This window comes from Heloderma suspectum, chromosome W (assembly GCF_057233095.1).
Source record: "Heloderma suspectum isolate Gila_16-S chromosome W, 16-S_ref, whole genome shotgun sequence".
NCBI lineage: Eukaryota > Metazoa > Chordata > Lepidosauria > Squamata > Helodermatidae > Heloderma > Heloderma suspectum.
Window position 1 is genome coordinate 24,752,501 of NC_139475.1, and position 22,164 is coordinate 24,774,664.

Below are 22,164 nucleotides of genomic sequence, written 5' to 3' on the forward strand. Positions count from 1 at the left end.
GGTCTAGGGTTAGGGCTAGGGCTAGGGTAAGGGTTAGGGCTAGGTTTAGAACTAGAGCTAGGGTTAGGGTTAGGGTTAGGGTTCAGTTTCAGTTTAGGGTTACAGTTTGGTTTAGGGGTAGGCATAGGGGTAGGGTTAGGTCTAGGCCTAGGGTTAGGGTTAAGGCTATAGTTAGGTTTAGGGTTAGGGTTAGGGTTAGCGCTAGGGTTAGGCTTAGGGTTAGGGTTAGGGCTAGGGTTAGGTTTAGGGCTCGGGTTAGGTTTTGGGTTACGGTTCTGGTTCTGGTTAGGATTTGGGTTAGCGTTACGGTTAGTGGTAGGTGTTGGGTTAGGGTTAGGGATAGGGATAGAGTTTAGGCTATGATTAGGGTTAGGTTACAGTTAGTGAGAGGGTTAGGGCTAAGGCTAGTGTTAGGGTTAGGCTTAGGTTTAGGGATATGGTTTGGGTTAGGCTTAGGGTTAGGGCTAGGGTTAGGGTTAGGTTTAGGGTTAGGGTTAGGTCTAGGGTTAGGGTTAGGGTTATGGTTAGGGTTAGGGTTAGGGTTAGGGTTAGGGTTAGGGTTAGTGTTAGGGTTAGGGTTAGGGTTCGGGCTAGGGCTAGGGTTAGGGCTAGGGCTATGGTTACGACTAGGGTTAGGGCTAGGGTTAGGGCTACGGCAAGGGTTACGGCAAGGGCTATGGTTAGGGTTGTGGTTAGGGTTAGGGTCAGGGTTAGGGTGAGGGCTAGGGTTAGGGTGAGGGTTAGGGTTAGTGTTAGGGCTAGGGTTAGCATTAGGGTTAGGGCTACGGTTAGGGTCAGGGTTAGGGCTATGGTTATGGTTAGGGTTTGGGTTAGGGTTTGTGGTAGGCTTTGGGTTAGGGTTAGGTCTAGGGTTAGGGTTTGGGCTAAGGTTAGGGTTAGGGTTATGGCTAGGGTTAGGGTTTGGGTTAGGTTTAGGATTTGGGTTAGAGTTAGGGTTAGGGCTAGGGTTAGGTTTAGGGTTAGGGTTAGGGTTAGGGCTGGGGTTGGGGTTGAGGTTATGGTGAGGGTTACGGTTGGGGTTGTGGTTGGTGTTGTGTTGTGGTTGGGGTTGGGGTTAGGGTTTGAGTTTGGGTTCGGGTTCCGGATAGGGTTACAATTAGGGTTAGAGTTAGGGTTAGGGCTAGGGCTAGGGTTAGGGTTAGGGCTAGGGCTAGGGCTACGGATAGGGCTAGGGTTAGGGCTAGGGTTAGGGCTTAGGTTAGGGTTAGGGTTAGGGTTAGGGTTAGGGTTCGGGTTAGGTATAGGTTGAGGGCTAGGGTTAGGGTGAGGGTTCTGGTTAGTGTTAGGGCTAGGGTTAGCATTAGGGTTAGGGCTACGGTTATGGTTAGGGTTTGTGTTAGGGTTAGTGGTAGGCTTTGAGTTAGGGTAAGGTCTAGGGTTAGGGCTAGGGCTAGGGTCAGGGTTAGGGCTAGGTTTAGAACTAGAGCTAGGGCTAGGGTTAGGGTTAGGGTTCAGTTTTAGTTTAGGGTTACAGTTTGGTTTAGGGGTAGGGGTAGGGGTAGGGTTAGGTCTAGGCCTAGGGTTTGGGTTAAGGCTATAGTTAGGTTTAGGGTTAGGGTTAGGGTTAGCGCTAGGGTTAGGCTTAGGGTTAGGGTTAGGGCTAGGGTTAGGTTTAGGGCTCGGGTTAGGGTTAGGGTTACGGTTCTGGTTCTGGTTAGGGTTTGGGTTAGCGTTAGGGTTAGGGTTAGTGGTAGGTGTTGGGTTAGGGTTAGTGCTAGGTATAGAGTTTAGGCTAGGATTAGGGTTAGGGTTACAGTTAGTGAGAGGGTTAGGGCTAAGGCTAGTGTTAGGGTGAGATTTAGGTTTAGGGATATGTTTTTTTGTTAGGGTTAGGGTTATGGTTAGCGTTAGGATTAGGGTTAGGGCTAGGGTTAGGTCGAGGGTTAAGGTTAGGGTTAGGGTTAGGGTTAGGGTTAGGGTTAGGGTTAAGGTTAGAGTTAGGGTTAGGGTTAGGGTTTGGGTTAGGGTTAGGGTTAGTGTTCGGGCTAGGGCTAGGGTTACTGCTAGGGCTACGGTTAGGGCTAGGGTTAGGGCTAGGGGTAGGGCTTGGGTTAGGGTTAGGGTTAGGGCTAGGGCTAGGGCTAGGGCAAGGGTTAGGGCAAGGGCTATGGTTAGGGTTAGAGTTCGGACAAGGGTTAGGTCTAAGGCTAGGGCTAGTTTTAGGGTTAGGGCTATGGCTAGGTCTTGGGCTAGGGCAAGGGTTAGGGTTAAGGTTAGGTATAGGGTGAGGGCTAGGGTTAGGGTGAGGGTTCTGGTTAGTGTTAGGGCTAGGGTAAGCATTAGGGTTAGGGCAACGGTTATGGTTAGGGTTTGTATTAGTGTTAGTGGTAGGCTTTGGGTTAGGGTAAGGTCTAGGGTTAGGGCTAGGGTTAGGGTTAATGTTAGGGCTAGGGCTAGGGTTAGGTTTGGGGTTACGGTTAGGGTTACGTTTAGGGTTAGTGTTAGGGTTAGAGTTAGGGCTAGGGTTGGGGTAGAGGTTAGGGTTAGGGTTAGGGTTAGGATTAGGTTTACGGTTGTGGTTGCGGTTGGTGTTGTGTTGTGGTTGGGGTTGGGGTTAGGGTTTGAGTTCGGGTTCGGTTCGGGTTAGGGTTAGGGTTAGGGTTTGGGGTAGGTTTATGGTTTGGGTTAGGGTTAGGGTTGGGGTTGGGGTTAGGTTTAGGGCTAGGGCTAGGGTTAAAGCTAGGGCTAGGGCTAGGGTTAGGGTTAGCGTTAGGGTTAGCGCTAGGACTAGGGTTAGGGTTGGGGTTAGGGCTAGGGCTAGGGTTAGGTTTAGGGGTAGGGATAGGTTTAGGGATAGGGTCTGGGCTAGGGTTAGGTTTAGGGTTAAGGCTCGGGCTAGGGATAGGGATAGGGATAGGGATAGGGATAGGGCTAGGGTTAGTGTTAGGGTTAGGGCTAGGGTTCGGGTTAGGGCTAGAGTTCGGGTTAGGGTTAGGGTGGGGTTAGGGCTACGGCTAGGGTTTGGGCTTGGGTTAGGGTTAGGGCTAGGGATAGGACTAGGGATAGGGATAGGGATAGGGATAGGGATAGGGATAGGGATAGGACTAGGGCTAGGGATAGGGCTAGGGCTAGGGCAAGGGTTAGGTCAAGGGCTATTGTTACGGTTAAGTTTAGGGTCAGTGTGAGGGCTATGGTTAGGGTGAGGGTGAGGGTTACGGCTAGGGTTAGCATTAGGGATAGGGCTGGCGTTAGCGTTAGCATTAGAGTTAGGTTTAGGTTTAGGGTTAGGGTTAGGGTTAGGGTTAGGGCTAGGGCTAGGCCTACGGTTAGGGCTTGCGTTATGGCTAGGGTTAGGGTTTGGTGAGGTTTAGGGTTAGGAGTAGAGTTTGGGTTAGGGTGAGGGCTAGGTTTAGGGTGAGTGTTAGTTTTAGGGTTAGGGTTAGGGCTAGGGTTATCATTAGGGTTAGGGCTAGGGTTAGGGTTAGGTTTATGATTATGGTTAGGGTTTTGGTTAGGTTTAGTGGTAGGCTTTGGGTTAGGGTTAGGGCTAGGGTTTGGGTTAGGGTTTGGGTTAGGGTTAGGGTTAGGATTAGGGCTAGGGCTAGTGTTAGGACTAGGGCTAGGGTAACGGTTAGGACATGCGTTAGAGCTAGAGTTAGGGCTAGCGTTAGGGTTTAGGTTCAGTTTAGGGTTACAGTTTGAGTTAGGGGTAGGGGTAGGGTAGGGCTAGGGCTAGGGTTAGGGCTAGGCCTAGGGTTACAATTAGGGCTAAGGTTAGGTTTAGGGTTAGGGTTAGCGCTAGGGTTAGCGCTAGGGTTACGTTTAGGGTTAGGGATAGGGTTAGGTGTAGGGGTAGGGATAGGTTTAGGGATAGGGTCTGGGCTAGGGTTAGGTTTAGGGTTAAGGCTCGGGCTAGGGCTAGGTATAGGGCTAGGGCTAGGGCTAGGGCTAGGGCTAGGGTTAGGGTTAGGGTTAGGGCTATGGTTCGGGTTAGGGCTAGAGTTCGGGTTAGGGTTAGGGTGGGGTTAGGGCTACGGCTAGGGTTAGGTCTTGGGTTATGTTTAGGGTTAGGGTTAGGGTTAGGGCTAGTGCTAGGGTTAGGGCTAGGGCTAGGACTAGGGATAGGGACAGGGATAGGGCTAGGGCTAGGGCTAGGACTAGGGATAGGGATAGGGCTAGGGCAAGGGTTAGGTCAAGGGCTATTGTTACGGTTAGGGTTAGGGTCAGTGTGAGGGCTATGGTTAGGGTGAGGGTGAGGGTGAGGGTTACGGCTAGGGTTAGCATTAGGGTTAGGGCTGGCGTTAGCGTTAGCGTTAGAGTTAGGTTTAGGTTTAGGGTTAGGGTTAGGGTTAGGGCTAGGGCTAGGGCTACGGTTAGGGCTAGCGTTATGGCTAGGGTTAGGGTTCGGTGAGGTTTAGGGTTAGGAGTAGAGTTAGGGTGAGGGTGAGGGCTAGGTTAGGGGTGAGGGTTAGTTTTAGGGTTAGGGTTAGGGCTAGGGTTATCATTAGGGTGAGGGCTAGGGTTAGGGTTAGGTTTATGATTATGGTTAGGGTTTTGGTTAGGTTTAGTGGTAGGCTTTGGGTTAGGGTTAGGGCTAGGGTTTGGGTTAGGGTTTGGGTTAGGGTTAGGGTTAGGATTAGGGCTAGGGCTCGTGTTAGCGCTAGGGCTAGGGCTAGGGTAACGGTTAGGACATGCGTTAGAGCTAGAGTTAGGGCTAGCGTTAGGGTTCAGGTTCAGTTTAGGGTTACAGTTTGAGTTAGGGGTAGGGGTAGGGTAGGGCTAGGGCTAGGGTTAGGGCTAGGCCTAGGGTTAGAATTAGGGCTAAGGTTAGGTTTAGGGTTAGGGTTAGCGTTAGGGTTAGCGCTAGGGTTACGTTTAGGGTTAGGGATAGGGTTAGGTTTAGGGCTCGGGTTATGGTTAGGGTTACGGTTAGGGTTAGGGTTTGGGTTAGGGTTAGGGTTAGTGGTAGGGGTTGGGTTAGGGTTAGGGCTAGGGTCAGGGTTGGGGCTAGGGTTAGGGTTAGGGTTATTGTAAGTGAGAGGGTTAGGGCTAAGCCTAGGGTTATGCTTAGGGTTAGGGATACTGTTTGGGTTAGGGTTAGGGTTAGGGTAAGGGTTAGGGTTAGGGTTAGGGCTAGGGTGATGTTTAGGGTTAGGGTTAGGGTTAGGGTTAGCTCTAGGGTTAGGGTTATCGTTAGGGTGACGCTTTGGGCTAGGGTTAGGGTTAGGGTTAGGGTTAGGGTTAGGGTTAGGGTTAGGCTTAGGCTTAGGGTTCGGGCTAGGGCTAGGGTTAGGGCTAGGGCTAGGGCTAGGGTGAGGGTTCTGGTTAGTGTTAGGGCTAGGGTTAGCATTAGGGTTAGGGCTACGGTTATGGTTAGGGTTTGTGTTAGGGTTAGTGGTAGGCTTTGAGTTAGGGTAAGGTCTAGGGTTAGGGCTAGAGCTAGGGTTAGGGCTAGGGCTAGGGCTACGGATAGGGCTAGGGTTAGGGCTAGGGTTAGGGCTTAGGTTAGGGTTAGGGTTAGGGTTAGGGTTCGGGTTAGGTATAGGGTGAGTGCTAGGGTTAGGTTGAGGGTTCTGGTTAGTGTTAGGGCTAGGGTTAGCATTAAGGTTAGGGCTACGGTTATGGTTAGGATTTGTGTTAGGGTTAGTGGTAGGCTTTGAGTTAGGGTAAGGTCTAGGGTTAGGGCTAGGGCTAGGGTAAGGGTTAGGGCTAGGGGTAGAACTAGAGCTAGGGCTAAGGTTAGGGTTAGGGTTCAGTTTTAGTTTAGGGTTACAGTTTGGTTTATGGGTAGGGGTAGGGGTAGGGGTAGGGGTAGGTCTAGGCCTAGGGTTAGGGTTAAGGCTAAAGTTAGGTTTAGGGTTAGGGTTAGGGTTAGCGCTAGGGTTAGGCTTAGGGTTAGGGTTAGGGCTAGGGTTAGGTTTAGGGCTCGGGTTAGGGTTAGGGTTACGGTTCTGGTTAGGGTTTGGGTTAGCGTTAGGGTTAGTGGTAGGTGTTGGGTTAGGGTTAGGGCTAGGGATAGAGTTTAGGCTAGGATTAGGGTTAGGGTTACAGTTAGTGAGAGGGTTAGGGCTAAGCCTAGTGTTAGGGTGAGATTTAGGTTTAGGGATATGTTTTTTTGTTAGGGTTAGGGTTATGGTTAGCGTTAGGATTAGGGTTAGGGCTAGGGTTAGGTCGAGGGTTAGGGTTAGGGTTAGGGTTAGGGTTAGGGTTAGGGTTAGGGTTAGGGTTAAGGTTAGAGTTAGGGTTAGCGTTAGGGTTTGGGTTAGGGTTAGGGTTAGTGTTCGGGCTAGGGCTAGGGTTACTGCTAGGGCTACGGTTAGGGCTAGGGTTAGGGCTAGGGTTAGGGCTTGGGTTAGGGTTAGTTTTAGGGCTAGGGCTAGGGCTAGGGCAAGGGTTAGGGCAAGGGCTATGGTTAGGGTTAGGGTTAGGGTGAGGGTTAGGGCTAGGGCTAGGGCTAGGGCTAGGGCAAGGGTTAGGGCAAGGGTTAGGGCAAGGGCTATGATTAGGGTTAGAGATCGGGTTAGGGTTACGGTTGGGGTTAGGGTGAGGGTCAGGACTAGGGTTAGGGTGAGGGTTAGGGTTAGTGTTAGGGGCAGGGTTAGCATTAGGGTCAGGGCTACGGTTAGGCTTATGGGAAGGGGTCGGGGTAGGATTAGGGTAGGGTTAGGGTTATGGCTATGGTTAGGGTTAGGGCTCGGATAAGGGTTAGGGTTAAGGCTAGGGCTAGTGTTAGGGTTAGGGCTATGGCTAGGGCTTGGGCTAGGGCAAGGGTTAGGTTTAGGGTTAGGGTTAGGTATAGGGTGAGGGCTAGGGTTAGGGTGAGGGTTCTGGTTAGTGTTAGGGCTAGGGTTAGCATTAGGGTTAGGTCTACGGTTATCGTTAGGGTTTGTGTTAGGGTTAGTGGTAGGCTTTGAGTTAGGGTAAGGTCTAGGGTTAGGGCTAGGGCTAGGGTCAGGGTTAGGGCTAGGTTTAGAACTAGAGCTAGGGCTAGGGTTAGGGTTAGGGTTCAGTTTTAGTTTAGGGTTACAGTTTGGTTTAGGGGTAGGGGTAGGGGTAGGGTTAGGTCTAGGCCTAGGGTTTGGGTTAAGGCTATAGTTAGGTTTAGGGTTAGGGTTAGGGTTAGCGCTAGGGTTAGGCTTAGGGTTAGGGTTAGGGCTAGGGTTAGGTTTAGGGCTCGGGTTAGGGTTAGGGTTACGGTTCTGGTTCCGGTTAGGGTTTGGGTTAGCGTTAGGGTTAGTGGTAGGTGTTGGGTTAGGGTTAGGGCTAGGGATAGAGTTTAGGCTAGGATTAGGGTTAGGGTTACAGTTAGTGAGAGGGTTAGGGCTAAGGCTAGTGTTAGGGTGAGAGTTAGGTTTAGGGATATGGTTTTTTGTTAGGGTTAGGGTTATGGTTAGCGTTAGGATTAGGGTTAGGGCTAGGGTTAGGTCGAGGGTTAGGGTTAGGGTTAGGGTTAGGGTTAGGGTTAGGGTTAGTGTTAAGGTTAGAGTTAGGGTTAGGGTTAGGGTTAGGGTTTGGGTTAGGGTTAGTGTTCAGGCTAGGGCTAGGGTTACTGCTAGGGCTATGGTAAGGGCTAGGGTTAGGGCTAGGGGTAGGGCTTGGGTTAGGGTTAGGGTTAGGGCTAGGGCTAGGGCTAGGGCAAGGGTTAGGGCAAGGGCTATGGTTAGGGTTAGGGTTAGGGTTAGGGTGAGGGTTAGGGCTCGGGCTAGGGCTAGGGCTAGGGCAAGGGTTAGGGCAAGGGCTATGGTTAGGGTTAGAGATCGGGTTAGGGTTACGGTTGGGGTTAGGGTGAGGGTCAGGACTAGGGTTAGGGTGAGGGTTAGGGTTAGTGTTAGGGCCAGGGTTAGCATTAGGGTCAGGGCTACGGTTAGGGTTATGGGAAGGGGTAGGGGTAGGATTAGGGTAGGGTTAGGGTTACGGCTATGGTTAGGGTTAGGGCTAGAACAAGGGTTAGGGCTAAGGCTAGGGCTAGTGTTAGGGTTAGGGCTATGGCTAGGGCTTGGGCTAGGGCAAGGGTTAGGGTTAGGTTTAGGGTTAGGTATAGGGTGAGGGCTACGGTTAGGGCGAGGGTTTGTATTAGGGTTAGTGGTAGGCTTTGGGTTAGGGTAAGGTCTAGGGTTAGGGCTAGGGCTAGGGTAAGGTTTAGGGCTAGGTTTAGAACTAGAGCTAGGGCTAGGGTTAGGGTTAGGGTTCAGTTTCAGTTTAGGGTTACAGTTTGGTTTAGGGGTAGGGGTAGGGTTAGGTCTAGGCCTAGGGTTAGGGTTAAGGCTATAGTTAGGTTTAGGGTTAGGGTTAGGGTTAGCGCTAGGGTTAGGCTTAGGGTTAGGGTTAGGGCTAGGGTTAGGTTTAGGGCTCGGGTTAGGTTTAGGGTTACGGTTCTGGTTCTGGTTAGGGTTTGGGTTAGCGTTACGGTTAGTGGTAGGTGTTGGGTTAGGGTTAGGGCTAGGGATAGAGTTTAGGCTAGGATTAGGGTTAGGTTACAGTTAGTGAGAGGGTTAGGGCTAAGGCTAGTGTTAGGGTGAGATTTAGGTTTAGGGATACGGTTTTTTGTTAGGGTTAGGGTTATGGTTAGCGTTAGGATTAGGGTTAGGGCTAGGGTTAGGTCGAGGGTTAGGGTTAGGGTTAAGGTTAGGGTTAGGGTTAAGGTTAGAGTTAGGGTTAGGGTTAGGGTTTGTGTTAGGGTTAGGGTTAGTGTTCGGGCTAGGGCTAGGGTTACTGCTAGGGCTACAGTTAGGGCTAAGGTTAGGGCTAGGGTTAGGGCTAGGGTTAGGGCTTGGGTTAGGGTTAGGGCTAGGGCTAGGGCTAGGGCAAGGGTTAGGCTAGGGCTATGGTTAGGGTTAGGGTTAGGGTTAGGGTTAGGGTTAGGGTTAGGGTTAGGGTGAGGGTTAGGGCTAGGGCTAGGGCAAGGGTTAGGGCAAGGGCTATGCTTAGGGTTAGAGTTAGGGTTAGGGTTAGGGTTAGGGTTAGGGCTAGGGTGAGGTTTAGGGTTAGGGTTAGGGTTAGGTCTAGGGTTAGGGTTATCGTTAGGGTGACACTTTGGGCTAGGGTTAGGGTTAGGGTTAGGGTTAGGGTTCGGGTTCGGGTTCGGGCTAGGGCTAGGGTTAGGGCTAGGGCTAGGGCTAGGGCTACGTATAGGGCTAGCGTTAGGGCTAGGGTTAGGGCTTAGGTTAGGGTTAGGGTTAGGGTTAAGGTTTAGGGTTCGGGTTAGGTATAGGGTGAGGGCTAGGGTTAGGGTGAGGGTTCTGGTTAGTGTTAGGGCTAGGGTTAGGGTTAGCATTAGGGTTAGGTCTACGGTTATGGTTAGGGTTTGTGTTAGGGTTAGTGGTAGGCTTTGAGTTAGGGTAAGGTCTAGGGTTAGGGCTAGGGCTAGGGTCAGGGTTAGGGCTAGGTTTAGAACTAGAGCTAGGGCTAGGGTTAGGGTTAGGGTTCAGTTTTAGTTTAGGGTTACAGTTTGGTTTAGGGGTAGGGGTAGGGGTAGGGTTAGGTCTAGGCCTAGGGTTTGGGTTAAGGCTATAGTTAGGTTTAGGGTTAGGGTTAGGGTTAGCGCTAGGGTTAGGCTTAGGGTTAGGGTTAGGGCTAGGGTTAGGTTTAGGGCTCGGGTTAGGGTTAGGGTTAGGGTTTGGGTTAGGGTTAGGGTTAGTGTTCGGGCTAGGGCTAGGGTTACTGCTAGGGCTACGGTTAGGGCTAGGGTTAGGGCTAGGGGTAGGGCTTGGGTTAGGGTTAGGGTTAGGGCTAGGGCTAGGGCTAGGGCAAGGGTTAGGGCAAGGGCTATGGTTAGGGTTAGAGTTCGGACAAGGGTTAGGTCTAAGGCTAGGGCTAGTTTTAGGGTTAGGGCTATGGCTAGGTCTTGGGCTAGGGCAAGGGTTAGGGTTAAGGTTAGGTATAGGGTGAGGGCTAGGGTTAGGGTGAGGGTTCTGGTTAGTGTTAGGGCTAGGGTAAGCATTAGGGTTAGGGCAACGGTTATGGTTAGGGTTTGTATTAGTGTTAGTGGTAGGCTTTGGGTTAGGGTAAGGTCTAGGGTTAGGGCTAGGGTTAGGGTTAATGTTAGGGCTAGGGCTAGGGTTAGGTTTGGGGTTACGGTTAGGGTTACGGTTAGGGTTAGGGTTAGGGTTAGAGTTAGGGCTAGGGTTGGGGTAGAGGTTAGGGTTAGGGTTAGGGTTAGGATTAGGTTTACGGTTGTGGTTGCGGTTGGTGTTGTGTTGTGGTTGGGGTTGGGGTTAGGGTTTGAGTTCGGGTTCGGTTCGGGTTAGGGTTAGGGTTAGGGTTTGGGGTAGGTTTATGGTTTGGGTTAGGGTTAGGGTTGGGGTTGGGGTTAGGTTTAGGGCTAGGGCTAGGGTTAAAGCTAGGGCTAGGGCTAGGGTTAGGGTTAGCGTTAGGGTTAGCGCTAGGACTAGGGTTAGGGTTGGGGTTAGGGCTAGGGCTAGGGTTAGGTTTAGGGGTAGGGATAGGTTTAGGGATAGGGTCTGGGCTAGGGTTAGGTTTAGGGTTAAGGCTCGGGCTAGGGATAGGGATAGGGATAGGGATAGGGATAGGGATAGGGCTAGGGTTAGTGTTAGGGTTAGGGCTAGGGTTCGGGTTAGGGCTAGAGTTCGGGTTAGGGTTAGGGTGGGGTTAGGGCTACGGCTAGTGTTTGGGCTTGGGTTAGGGTTAGGGCTAGGGATAGGACTAGGGATAGGGATAGGGATAGGGATAGGGATAGGACTAGGGCTAGGGATAGGGCTAGGGCTAGGGCAAGGGTTAGGTCAAGGGCTATTGTTACGGTTAAGTTTAGGGTCAGTGTGAGGGCTATGGTTAGAGTGAGGGTGAGGGTTACGGCTAGGGTTAGCATTAGGGATAGGGCTGGCGTTAGCGTTAGCATTAGAGTTAGGTTTAGGTTTAGGGTTAGGGTTAGGGTTAGGGTTAGGGCTAGGGCTAGGCCTACGGTTAGGGCTTGTGTTATGGCTAGGGTTAGGGTTTGGTGAGGTTTAGGGTTAGGAGTAGAGTTTGGGTTAGGGTGAGGGCTAGGTTTAGGGTGAGGGTTAGTTTTAGGGTTAGGGTTAGGGCTAGGGTTATCATTAGGGTTAGGGCTAGGGTTAGGGTTAGGTTTATGATTATGGTTAGGGTTTTGGTTAGGTTTAGTGGTAGGCTTTGGGTTAGGGTTAGGGCTAGGGTTTGGGTTAGGGTTTGGGTTAGGGTTAGGGTTAGGATTAGGGCTAGGGCTAGTGTTAGGACTAGGGCTAGGGTAACGGTTAGGACATGCGTTAGAGCTAGAGTTAGGGCTAGCGTTAGGGTTTAGGTTCAGTTTAGGGTTACAGTTTGAGTTAGGGGTAGGGGTAGGGTAGGGCTAGGGCTAGGGTTAGGGCTAGGCCTAGGGTTACAATTAGGGCTAAGGTTAGGTTTAGGGTTAGGGTTAGCGCTAGGGTTAGCGCTAGGGTTACGTTTAGGGTTAGGGATAGGGTTAGGTGTAGGGGTAGGGATAGGTTTAGGGATAGGGTCTGGGCTAGGGTTAGGTTTAGGGTTAAGGCTCGGGCTAGGGCTAGGTATAGGGCTAGGGCTAGGGCTAGGGCTAGGGCTAGGGTTAGGGTTAGGGTTAGGGCTATGGTTCGGGTTAGGGCTAGAGTTCGGGTTAGGGTTAGGGTGGGGTTAGGGCTACGGCTAGGGTTAGGTCTTGGGTTATGTTTAGGGTTAGGGTTAGGGTTAGGGTTAGGGCTAGTGCTAGGGTTAGGGCTAGGGCTAGGACTAGGGATAGGGACAGGGATAGGGATAGGGCTAGGGCTAGGACTAGGGATAGGGCTAGGGCTAGGGCAAGGGTTAGGTCAAGGGCTATTGTTACGGTTAGGGTTAGGGTCAGTGTGAGGGCTATGGTTAGGGTGAGGGTGAGGGTGAGGGTTACGGCTAGGGTTAGCATTAGGGTTAGGGCTGGCGTTAGCGTTAGCGTTAGAGTTAGGTTTAGGTTTAGGGTTAGGGTTAGGGTTAGGGCTAGGGCTAGGGCTACGGTTAGGGCTAGCGTTATGGCTAGGGTTAGGGTTCGGTGAGGTTTAGGGTTAGGAGTAGAGTTAGGGTGAGGGTGAGGGCTAGGTTAGGGGTGAGGGTTAGTTTTAGGGTTAGGGTTAGGGCTAGGGTTATCATTAGGGTGAGGGCTAGGGTTAGGGTTAGGTTTATGATTATGGTTAGGGTTTTGGTTAGGTTTAGTGGTAGGCTTTGGGTTAGGGTTAGGGCTAGGGTTTGGGTTAGGGTTTGGGTTAGGGTTAGGATTAGGGCTAGGGCTCGTGTTAGCGCTAGGGCTAGGGCTAGGGTAACGGTTAGGACATGCGTTAGAGCTAGAGTTAGGGCTAGCGTTAGGGTTCAGGTTCAGTTTAGGGTTACAGTTTGAGTTAGGGGTAGGGCTAGGGTAGGGCTAGGGCTAGGGTTAGGGCTAGGCCTAGGGTTAGAATTAGGGCTAAGGTTAGGTTTAGGGTTAGGGTTAGCGTTAGGGTTAGCTCTAGGGTTAGGGTTATCGTTAGGGTGACGCTTTGGGCTAGGGTTAGGGTTAGGGTTAGGGTTAGGGTTAGGCTTAGGCTTAGGGTTCGGGCTAGGGCTAGGGTTAGGGCTAGGGCTAGGGCTAGGGTGAGGGTTCTGGTTAGTGTTAGGGCTAGGGTTAGCATTAGGGTTAGGGCTACGGTTATGGTTAGGGTTTGTGTTAGGGTTAGTGGTAGGCTTTGAGTTAGGGTAAGGTCTAGGGTTAGGGCTAGGGCTAGGGTTAGGGCTAGGGCTAGGGCTACGGATAGGGCTAGGGTTAGGGCTAGGGTTAGGGCTTAGGTTAGGGTTAGGGTTAGGGTTAGGGTTCGGGTTAGGTATAGGGTGAGTGCTAGGGTTAGGTTGAGGGTTCTGGTTAGTGTTAGGGCTAGGGTTAGCATTAAGGTTAGGGCTACGGTTATGGTTAGGATTTGTGTTAGGGTTAGTGGTAGGCTTTGAGTTAGGGTAAGGTCTAGGGTTAGGGCTAGGGCTAGGGTAAGGGTTAGGGCTAGGGGTAGAACTAGAGCTAGGGCTAAGGTTAGGGTTAGGGTTCAGTTTTAGTTTAGGGTTACAGTTTGGTTTATGGGTAGGGGTAGGGGTAGGGGTAGGGGTAGGTCTAGGCCTAGGGTTAGGGTTAAGGCTAAAGTTAGGTTTAGGGTTAGGGTTAGGGTTAGCGCTAGGGTTAGGCTTAGGGTTAGGGTTAGGGCTAGGGTTAGGTTTAGGGCTCGGGTTAGGGTTAGGGTTACGGTTCTGGTTAGGGTTTGGGTTAGCGTTAGGGTTAGTGGTAGGTGTTGGGTTAGGGTTAGGGCTAGGGATAGAGTTTAGGCTAGGATTAGGGTTAGGGTTACAGTTAGTGAGAGGGTTAGGGCTAAGCCTAGTGTTAGGGTGAGATTTAGGTTTAGGGATATGTTTTTTTGTTAGGGTTAGGGTTATGGTTAGCGTTAGGATTAGGGTTAGGGCTAGGGTTAGGTCGAGGGTTAGGGTTAGGGTTAGGGTTAGGGTTAGGGTTAGGGTTAGGGTTAGGGTTAAGGTTAGAGTTAGGGTTAGCGTTAGGGTTTGGGTTAGGGTTAGGGTTAGTGTTCGGGCTAGGGCTAGGGTTACTGCTAGGGCTACGGTTAGGGCTAGGGTTAGGGCTAGGGTTAGGGCTTGGGTTAGTGTTAGTTTTAGGGCTAGGGCTAGGGCTAGGGCAAGGGTTAGGGCAAGGGCTATGGTTAGGGTTAGGGTTAGGGTTAGGGTTAGGGTGAGGGTTAGGGCTAGGGCTAGGGCTAGGGCTAGGGCAAGGGTTAGGGCAAGGGTTAGGGCAAGGGCTATGATTAGGGTTAGAGATCGGGTTAGGGTTACGGTTGGGGTTAGGGTGAGGGTCAGGACTAGGGTTAGGGTGAGGGTTAGGGTTAGTGTTAGGGGCAGGGTTAGCATTAGGGTCAGGGCTACGGTTAGGCTTATGGGAAGGGGTCGGGGTAGGATTAGGGTAGGGTTAGGGTTATGGCTATGGTTAGGGTTAGGGCTCGGATAAGGGTTAGGGTTAAGGCTAGGGCTAGTGTTAGGGTTAGGGCTATGGCTAGGGCTTGGGCTAGGGCAAGGGTTAGGTTTAGGGTTAGGGTTAGGTATAGGGTGAGGGCTAGGGTTAGGGTGAGGGTTCTGGTTAGTGTTAGGGCTAGGGTTAGCATTAGGGTTAGGTCTACGGTTATGGTTAGGGTTTGTGTTAGGGTTAGTGGTAGGCTTTGAGTTAGGGTAAGGTCTAGGGTTAGGGCTAGGGCTAGGGTCAGGGTTAGGGCTAGGTTTAGAACTAGAGCTAGGGCTAGGGTTAGGGTTAGGGTTCAGTTTTAGTTTAGGGTTACAGTTTGGTTTAGGGGTAGGGGTAGGGGTAGGGTTAGGTCTAGGCCTAGGGTTTGGGTTAAGGCTATAGTTAGGTTTAGGGTTAGGGTTAGGGTTAGCGCTAGGGTTAGGCTTAGGGTTAGGGTTAGGGCTAGGGTTAGGTTTAGGGCTCGGGTTAGGGTTAGGGTTACGGTTCTGGTTCCGGTTAGGGTTTGGGTTAGCGTTAGGGTTAGTGGTAGGTGTTGGGTTAGGGTTAGGGCTAGGGATAGAGTTTAGGCTAGGATTAGGGTTAGGGTTACAGTTAGTGAGAGGGTTAGGGCTAAGGCTAGTGTTAGGGTGAGAGTTAGGTTTAGGGATATGGTTTTTTGTTAGGGTTAGGGTTATGGTTAGCGTTAGGATTAGGGTTAGGGCTAGGGTTAGGTCGAGGGTTAGGGTTAGGGTTAGGGTTAGGGTTAGGGTTAGGGTTAAGGTTAGAGTTAGGGTTAGGGTTAGGGTTAGGGTTTGGGTTAGGGTTAGTGTTCAGGCTAGGGCTAGGGTTACTGCTAGGGCTATGGTAAGGGCTAGGGTTAGGGCTAGGGGTAGGGCTTGGGTTAGGGTTAGGGTTAGGGCTAGGGCTAGGGCTAGGGCAAGGGTTAGGGCAAGGGCTATGGTTAGGGTTAGGGTTAGGGTTAGGGTGAGGGTTAGGGCTCGGGCTAGGGCTAGGGCTAGGGCAAGGGTTAGGGCAAGGGCTATGGTTAGGGTTAGAGATCGGGTTAGGGTTACGGTTGGGGTTAGGGTGAGGGTCAGGACTAGGGTTAGGGTGAGGGTTAGGGTTAGTGTTAGGGCCAGGGTTAGCATTAGGGTCAGGGCTACGGTTAGGGTTATGGGAAGGGGTAGGGGTAGGATTAGGGTAGGGTTAGGGTTACGGCTATGGTTAGGGTTAGGGCTCGGACAAGGGTTAGGGCTAAGGCTAGGGCTAGTGTTAGGGTTAGGGCTATGGCTAGGGCTTGGGCTAGGGCAAGGGTTAGGGTTAGGGTTAGGGTTAGGTATAGGGTGAGGGCTACGGTTAGGGCGAGGGTTTGTATTAGGGTTAGTGGTAGGCTTTGGGTTAGGGTAAGGTCTAGGGTTAGGGCTAGGGCTAGGGCTAGGGTTAGGGTTAGGGTTCAGTTTCAGTTTAGGGTTACAGTTTGGTTTAGGGGTAGGGGTAGGGTTAGGTCTAGGCCTAGGGTTAGGGTTAAGGCTATAGTTAGGTTTAGGGTTAGGGTTAGGGTTAGCGCTAGGGTTAGGCTTAGGGTTAGGGTTAGGGCTAGGGTTAGGTTTAGGGCTCGGGTTAGGTTTAGGGTTACGGTTCTGGTTCTGGTTAGGGTTTGGGTTAGCGTTACGGTTAGTGGTAGGTGTTGGGTTAGGGTTAGGGCTAGGGATAGAGTTTAGGCTAGGATTAGGGTTAGGTTAAAGTTAGTGAGAGGGTTAGGGCTAAGGCTAGTGTTAGGGTGAGATTTAGGTTTAGGGATATGGTTTTTTGTTAGGGTTAGGGTTATGGTTAGCGTTAGGATTAGGGTTAGGGCTAGGGTTAGGTCGAGGGTTAGGGTTAGGGTTAAGGTTAGGTTTAGGGTTAAGGTTAGAGTTAGGGTTAGGGTTAGGGTTTGTGTTAGGGTTAGGGTTAGTGTTCGGGCTAGGGCTAGGGTTACTGCTAGGGCTACAGTTAGGGCTAAGGTTAGGGCTAGGGTTAGGGCTAGGGTTAGGGCTTGGGTTAGGGTTAGGGCTAGGGCTAGGGCTAGGGCAAGGGTTAGGCAAGGGCTATGGTTAGTGTTAGGGTTAGGGTTAGGGTTAGGGTTAGGGTTAGGGTGAGGGTTAGGGCTAGGGCTAGGGCAAGGGTTAGGGCAAGGGCTATGCTTAGGGTTAGAGTTAGGGTTAGGGTTAGGGTTAGGGTTAGGGCTAGGGTGAGGTTTAGGGTTAGGGTTAGGGTTAGGTCTAGGGTTAGGGTTATCGTTAGGGTGACACTTTGGGCTAGGGTTAGGGTTAGGGTTAGGGTTAGGGTTCGGGTTCGGGTTCGGGTTCGGGCTAGGGCTAGGGTTAGGGCTAGGGCTAGGGCTAGGGCTACGTATAGGGCTAGCGTTAGGGCTAGGGTTAGGGCTTAGGTTAGGGTTAGGGTTAGGGTTAAGGTTTAGGGTTCGGGTTAGGTATAGGGTGAGGGCTAGGGTTAGGGTGAGGGTTCTGGTTAGTGTTAGGGCTAGGGTTAGGGTTAGCATTAGGGTTAGGTCTACGGTTATGGTTAGGGTTTGTGTTAGGGTTAGTGGTAGGCTTTGAGTTAGGGTAAGGTCTAGGGTTAGGGCTAGGGCTAGGGTCAGGGTTAGGGCTAGGTTTAGAACTAGAGCTAGGGCTAGGGTTAGGGTTAGGGTTCAGTTTTAGTTTAGGGTTACAGTTTGGTTTAGGGGTAGGGGTAGGGGTAGGGTTAGGTCTAGGCCTAGGGTTTGGGTTAAGGCTATAGTTAGGTTTAGGGTTAGGGTTAGGGTTAGCGCTAGGGTTAGGCTTAGGGTTAGGGTTAGGGCTAGGGTTAGGTTTAGGGCTCGGGTTAGGGTTAGGGTTACGGTTCTGGTTCTGGTTAGGGTTTGGGTTAGCGTTAGGGTTAGTGGTAGGTGTTGGGTTAGGGTTAGGGCTAGGGATAGAGTTTAGGCTAGGATTAGGGTTAGGGTTACAGTTAGTGAGAGGGTTAGGGCTAAGGCTAGTGTTAGGGTGAGAGTTAGGTTTAGGGATATGGTTTTTTGTTAGGGTTAGGGTTATGGTTAGCGTTAGGATTAGGATTAGGGCTAGGGTTAGGTCGAGGGTTAGGGTTAGGGTTAGGGTTAGGGTTAGGGTTAGGGTTAAGGTTAGAGTTAGGTTTAGGGTTAGGGTTAGGGTTTGGGTTAGGGTTAGTGTTCAGGCTAGGGCTAGGGTTACTGCTAGGGCTACGGTAAGGGCTAGGGTTAGGGCTAGGGGTAGGGGTAGGGCTTGGGTTAGGGTTAGGGTTAGGGCTAGGGCTAGGGCTAGGGCAAGGGTTAGGGCAAGGGCTATGGTTAGGGTTAGGGTTAGGGTTAGGGTGAGGGTTAGGGCTCGGGCTAGGGCTAGGGCTAGGGCAAGGGTTAGGGCAAGGGCTATGGTTAGGGTTAGAGATCGGGTTAGGGTTACGGTTGGGGTTAGGGTGAGGGTCAGGACTAGGGTTAGGGTGAGGGTTAGGGTTAGTGTTAGGGCCAGGGTTAGCATTAGGGTCAGGGCTACGGTTAGGGTTATGGGAAGGGGTAGGGGTAGGATTAGGGTAGGGTTAGGGTTAAGGCTATGGTTAGGGTTAGGGCTCGGACAAGGGTTAGGGCTAAGGCTAGGGCTAGTGTTAGGGTTAGGGCTATGGCTAGGGCTTGGGCTAGGGCAAGGGTTAGGGTTAGGGTTAGGGTTAGGTATAGGGTGAGGGCTAGGGTTAGGGTGAGGGTTTGTATTAGGGTTAGTGGTAGGCTTTGGGTTAGGGTAAGGTCTAGGGTTAGGGCTAGGGCTAGGGTAAGGTTTAGGGCTAGGTTTAGAACTAGAGCTAGGGCTAGGGTTAGGGTTAGGGTTCAGTTTCAGTTTAGGGTTACAGTTTGGTTTAGGGGTAGGGGTAGGGGTAGGGGTAGGTCTAGGCCTAGGGTTAGGGTTAAGGCTATAGTTAGGTTTAGGGTTAGGGTTAGGGTTAGCGCTAGGGTTAGGCTTAGGGTTAGGGTTAGGGCTAGGGTTAGGTTTAGGGCTCGGGTTAGGTTTAGGGTTACGGTTCTGGTTCTGGTTAGGGTTTGGGTTAGCGTTACGGTTAGTGGTAGGTGTTGGGTTAGGGTTAGGGCTAGGGATAGAGTTTAGGCTAGGATTAGGGTTAGGTTACAGTTAGTGAGAGGGTTAGGGCTAAGGCTAGTGTTAGGGTGAGATTTAGGTTTAGGGATACGGTTTTTTGTTAGGGTTAGGGTTATGGTTAGCGTTAGGATTAGGGTTAGGGCTAGGGTTAGGTCGAGGGTTAGGGTTAGGGTTAAGGTTAGGGTTAGGGTTAAGGTTAGAGTTAGGGTTAGGGTTAGGGTTTGTGTTAGGGTTAGGGTTAGTGTTCGGGCTAGGGCTAGGGTTACTGCTAGGGCTACAGTTAGGGCTAAGGTTAGGGCTAGGGTTAGGGCTAGGGTTAGGGCTTGGGTTAGGGTTAGGGCTAGGGCTAGGGCTAGGGCAAGGGTTAGGCAAGGGCTATGGTTAGGGTTAGGGTTAGGGTTAGGGTTAGGGTTAGGGTTAGGGTTAGGGTGAGGGTTAGGGCTAGGGCTAGGGCAAGGGTTAGGGCAAGGGCTATGCTTAGGGTTAGAGTTAGGGTTAGGGTTAGGGTTAGGGTTAGGGTTGGGGTTAGGGTGAGGGTCAGGGCTAGGGTTAGGGTGAGGGTTAGGGTTAGTGTTAGGGCCAGGGTTAGCATTAGGGTCAGGGCTACGGTTAGGGTTAGGGGTAGGGGTAGGGGTAGGATTAGGGTAGGGTTAGGGTTACGGCTATGGTTAGGGTTAGGGTTAGGGTTAGGGTTAGAGTTAGGGCAAGGGTTAGGGCTAGAGTTCAGGTTAGGTTTAGGGTAGGGTTAGGGCTAGGGCTAGGGTTAGGGTTAGGGTTAGGGTTAGGTTTAGGGCGAGGGCTAGGGCTAGGGTTTGTGTTAGGGTTAGGGCTAGGGTTAGGGTTAGGGTTAGGCTTAGGCTTAGGGTTCGGGCTAGGGCTAGGGTTAGGGCTAGGGCTAGGGCTAGGGTGAGGGTTCTGGTTAGTGTTAGGGCTAGGGTTAGCATTAGGGTTAGGGCTACGGTTATGGTTAGGGTTTGTGTTAGGGTTAGTGGTAGGCTTTGAGTTAGGGTAAGGTCTAGGGTTAGGGCTAGGGCTAGGGTTAGGGCTAGGGCTAGGGCTACGGATAGGGCTAGGGTTAGGGCTAGGTTTAGGGCTTAGGTTAGGGTTAGGGTTAGGGTTAGGGTTCGGGTTAGGTATAGGGTGAGTGCTAGGGTTAGGTTGAGGGTTCTGGTTAGTGTTAGGGCTAGGGTTAGCATTAAGGTTAGGGCTACGGTTATGGTTAGGATTTGTGTTAGGGTTAGTGGTAGGCTTTGAGTTAGGGTAAGGTCTAGGGTTAGGGCTAGGGCTAGGGTAAGGGTTAGGGCTAGGGGTAGAACTAGAGCTAGGGCTAAGGTTAGGGTTAGGGTTCAGTTTTAGTTTAGGGTTACAGTTTGGTTTATGGGTAGGGGTAGGGGTAGGGGTAGGGGTAGGTCTAGGCCTAGGGTTAGGGTTAAGGCTAAAGTTAGGTTTAGGGTTAGGGTTAGGGTTAGCGCTAGGGTTAGGCTTAGGGTTAGGGTTAGGGCTAGGGTTAGGTTTAGGGCTCGGGTTAGGGTTAGGGTTACGGTTCTGGTTAGGGTTTGGGTTAGCGTTAGGGTTAGTGGTAGGTGTTGGGTTAGGGTTAGGCCTAGGGATAGAGTTTAGGCTAGGATTAGGGTTAGGGTTACAGTTAGTGAGAGGGTTAGGGCTAAGCCTAGTGTTAGGGTGAGATTTAGGTTTAGGGATATGTTTTTTTGTTAGGGTTAGGGTTATGGTTAGCGTTAGGATTAGGGTTAGGGCTAGGGTTAGGTCGAGGGTTGGGGTTAGGGTTAGGGTTAGGGTTAGGGTTAGGGTTAGGGTTAGGGTTAAGGTTAGAGTTAGGGTTAGCGTTAGGGTTTGGGTTAGGGTTAGGGTTAGTGTTCGGGCTAGGGCTAGGGTTACTGCTAGGGCTACGGTTAGGGCTAGGGTTAGGGCTAGGGTTAGGGCTTGGGTTAGGGTTAGTTTTAGGGCTAGGGCTAGGGCTAGGGCAAGGGTTAGGGCAAGGGCTATGGTTAGGGTTAGGGTTAGGGTTAGGGTGAGGGTTAGGGCTAGGGCTAGGGCTAGGGCTAGGGCAAGGGTTAGGGCAAGGGTTAGGGCAAGGGCTATGATTAGGGTTAGAGATCGGGTTAGGGTTACGGTTGGGGTTAGGGTGAGGGTCAGGACTAGGGTTAGGGTGAGGGTTAGGGTTAGTGTTAGGGGCAGGGTTAGCATTAGGGTCAGGGCTACGGTTAGGGTTATGGGAAGGGGTCGGGGTAGGATTAGGGTAGGGTTAGGGTTATGGCTATGGTTAGGGTTAGGGCTCGGATAAGGGTTAGGGTTAAGGCTAGGGCTAGTGTTAGGGTTAGGGCTATGGCTAGGGCTTGGGCTAGGGCAAGGGTTAGGTTTAGGGTTAGGGTTAGGTATAGGGTGAGGGCTAGGGTTAGGGTGAGGGTTCTGGTTAGTGTTAGGGCTAGGGTTAGCATTAGGGTTAGGTCTACGGTTATCGTTAGGGTTTGTGTTAGGGTTAGTGGTAGGCTTTGAGTTAGGGTAAGGTCTAGGGTTAGGGCTAGGGCTAGGGTCAGGGTTAGGGCTAGGTTTAGAACTAGAGCTAGGGCTAGGGTTAGGGTTAGGGTTCAGTTTTAGTTTAGGGTTACAGTTTGGTTTAGGGGTAGGGGTAGGGGTAGGGTTAGGTCTAGGCCTAGGGTTTGGGTTAAGGCTATAGTTAGGTTTAGGGTTAGGGTTAGGGTTAGCGCTAGGGTTAGGCTTAGGGTTAGGGTTAGGGCTAGGGTTAGGTTTAGGGCTCGGGTTAGGGTTAGGGTTACGGTTCTGGTTCCGGTTAGGGTTTGGGTTAGCGTTAGGGTTAGTGGTAGGTGTTGGGTTAGGGTTAGGGCTAGGGATAGAGTTTAGGCTAGGATTAGGGTTAGGGTTACAGTTAGTGAGAGGGTTAGGGCTAAGGCTAGTGTTAGGGTGAGAGTTAGGTTTAGGGATATGGTTTTTTGTTAGGGTTAGGGTTATGGTTAGCGTTAGGATTAGGGTTAGGGCTAGGGTTAGGTCGAGGGTTAGGGTTAGGGTTAGGGTTAGGGTTAGGGTTAGGGTTAGGGTTAAGGTTAGAGTTAGTGTTAGTGTTAGGGTTAGGGTTTGGGTTAGGGTTAGTGTTCAGGCTAGGGCTAGGGTTACTGCTAGGGCTATGGTAAGGGCTAGGGTTAGGGCTAGGGGTAGGGCTTGGGTTAGGGTTAGGGTTAGGGCTAGGGCTAGGGCTAGGGCAAGGGTTAGGGCAAGGGCTATGGTTAGGGTTAGGGTTAGGGTTAGGGTTAGGGTTAGGGTGAGGGTTAGGGCTCGGGCTAGGGCTAGGGCTAGGGCAAGGGTTAGGGCAAGGGCTATGGTTAGGGTTAGAGATCGGGTTAGGGTTACGGTTGGGGTTAGGGTGAGGGTCAGGACTAGGGTTAGGGTGAGGGTTAGGGTTAGTGTTAGGGCCAGGGTTAGCATTAGGGTCAGGGCTACGGTTAGGGTTATGGGAAGGGGTAGGGGTAGGATTAGGGTAGGGTTAGGGTTACGGCTATGGTTAGGGTTAGGGCTCGGACAAGGGTTAGGGCTAAGGCTAGGGCTAGTGTTAGGGTTAGGGCTATGGCTAGGGCTTGGGCTAGGGCAAGGGTTAGGGTTAGGGTTAGGGTTAGGTATAGGGTGAGGGCTACGGTTAGGGCGAGGGTTTGTATTAGGGTTAGTGGTAGGCTTTGGGTTAGGGTAAGGTCTAGGATTAGGGCTAGGGCTAGGGTAAGGTTTAGGGCTAGGTTTAGAACTAGAGCTAGGGCTAGGGTTAGGGTTAGGGTTCAGTTTCAGTTTAGGGTTACAGTTTGGTTTAGGGGTAGGGGTAGGGTTAGGTCTAGGCCTAGGGTTAGGGTTAAGGCTATAGTTAGGTTTAGGGTTAGGGTTAGGGTTAGCGCTAGGGTTAGGCTTAGGGTTAGGGTTAGGGCTAGGGTTAGGTTTAGGGCTCGGGTTAGGTTTAGGGTTACGGTTCTGGTTCTGGTTAGGGTTTGGGTTAGCGTTACGGTTAGTGGTAGGTGTTGGGTTAGGGTTAGGGCTAGGGATAGAGTTTAGGCTAGGATTAGGGTTAGGTTAAAG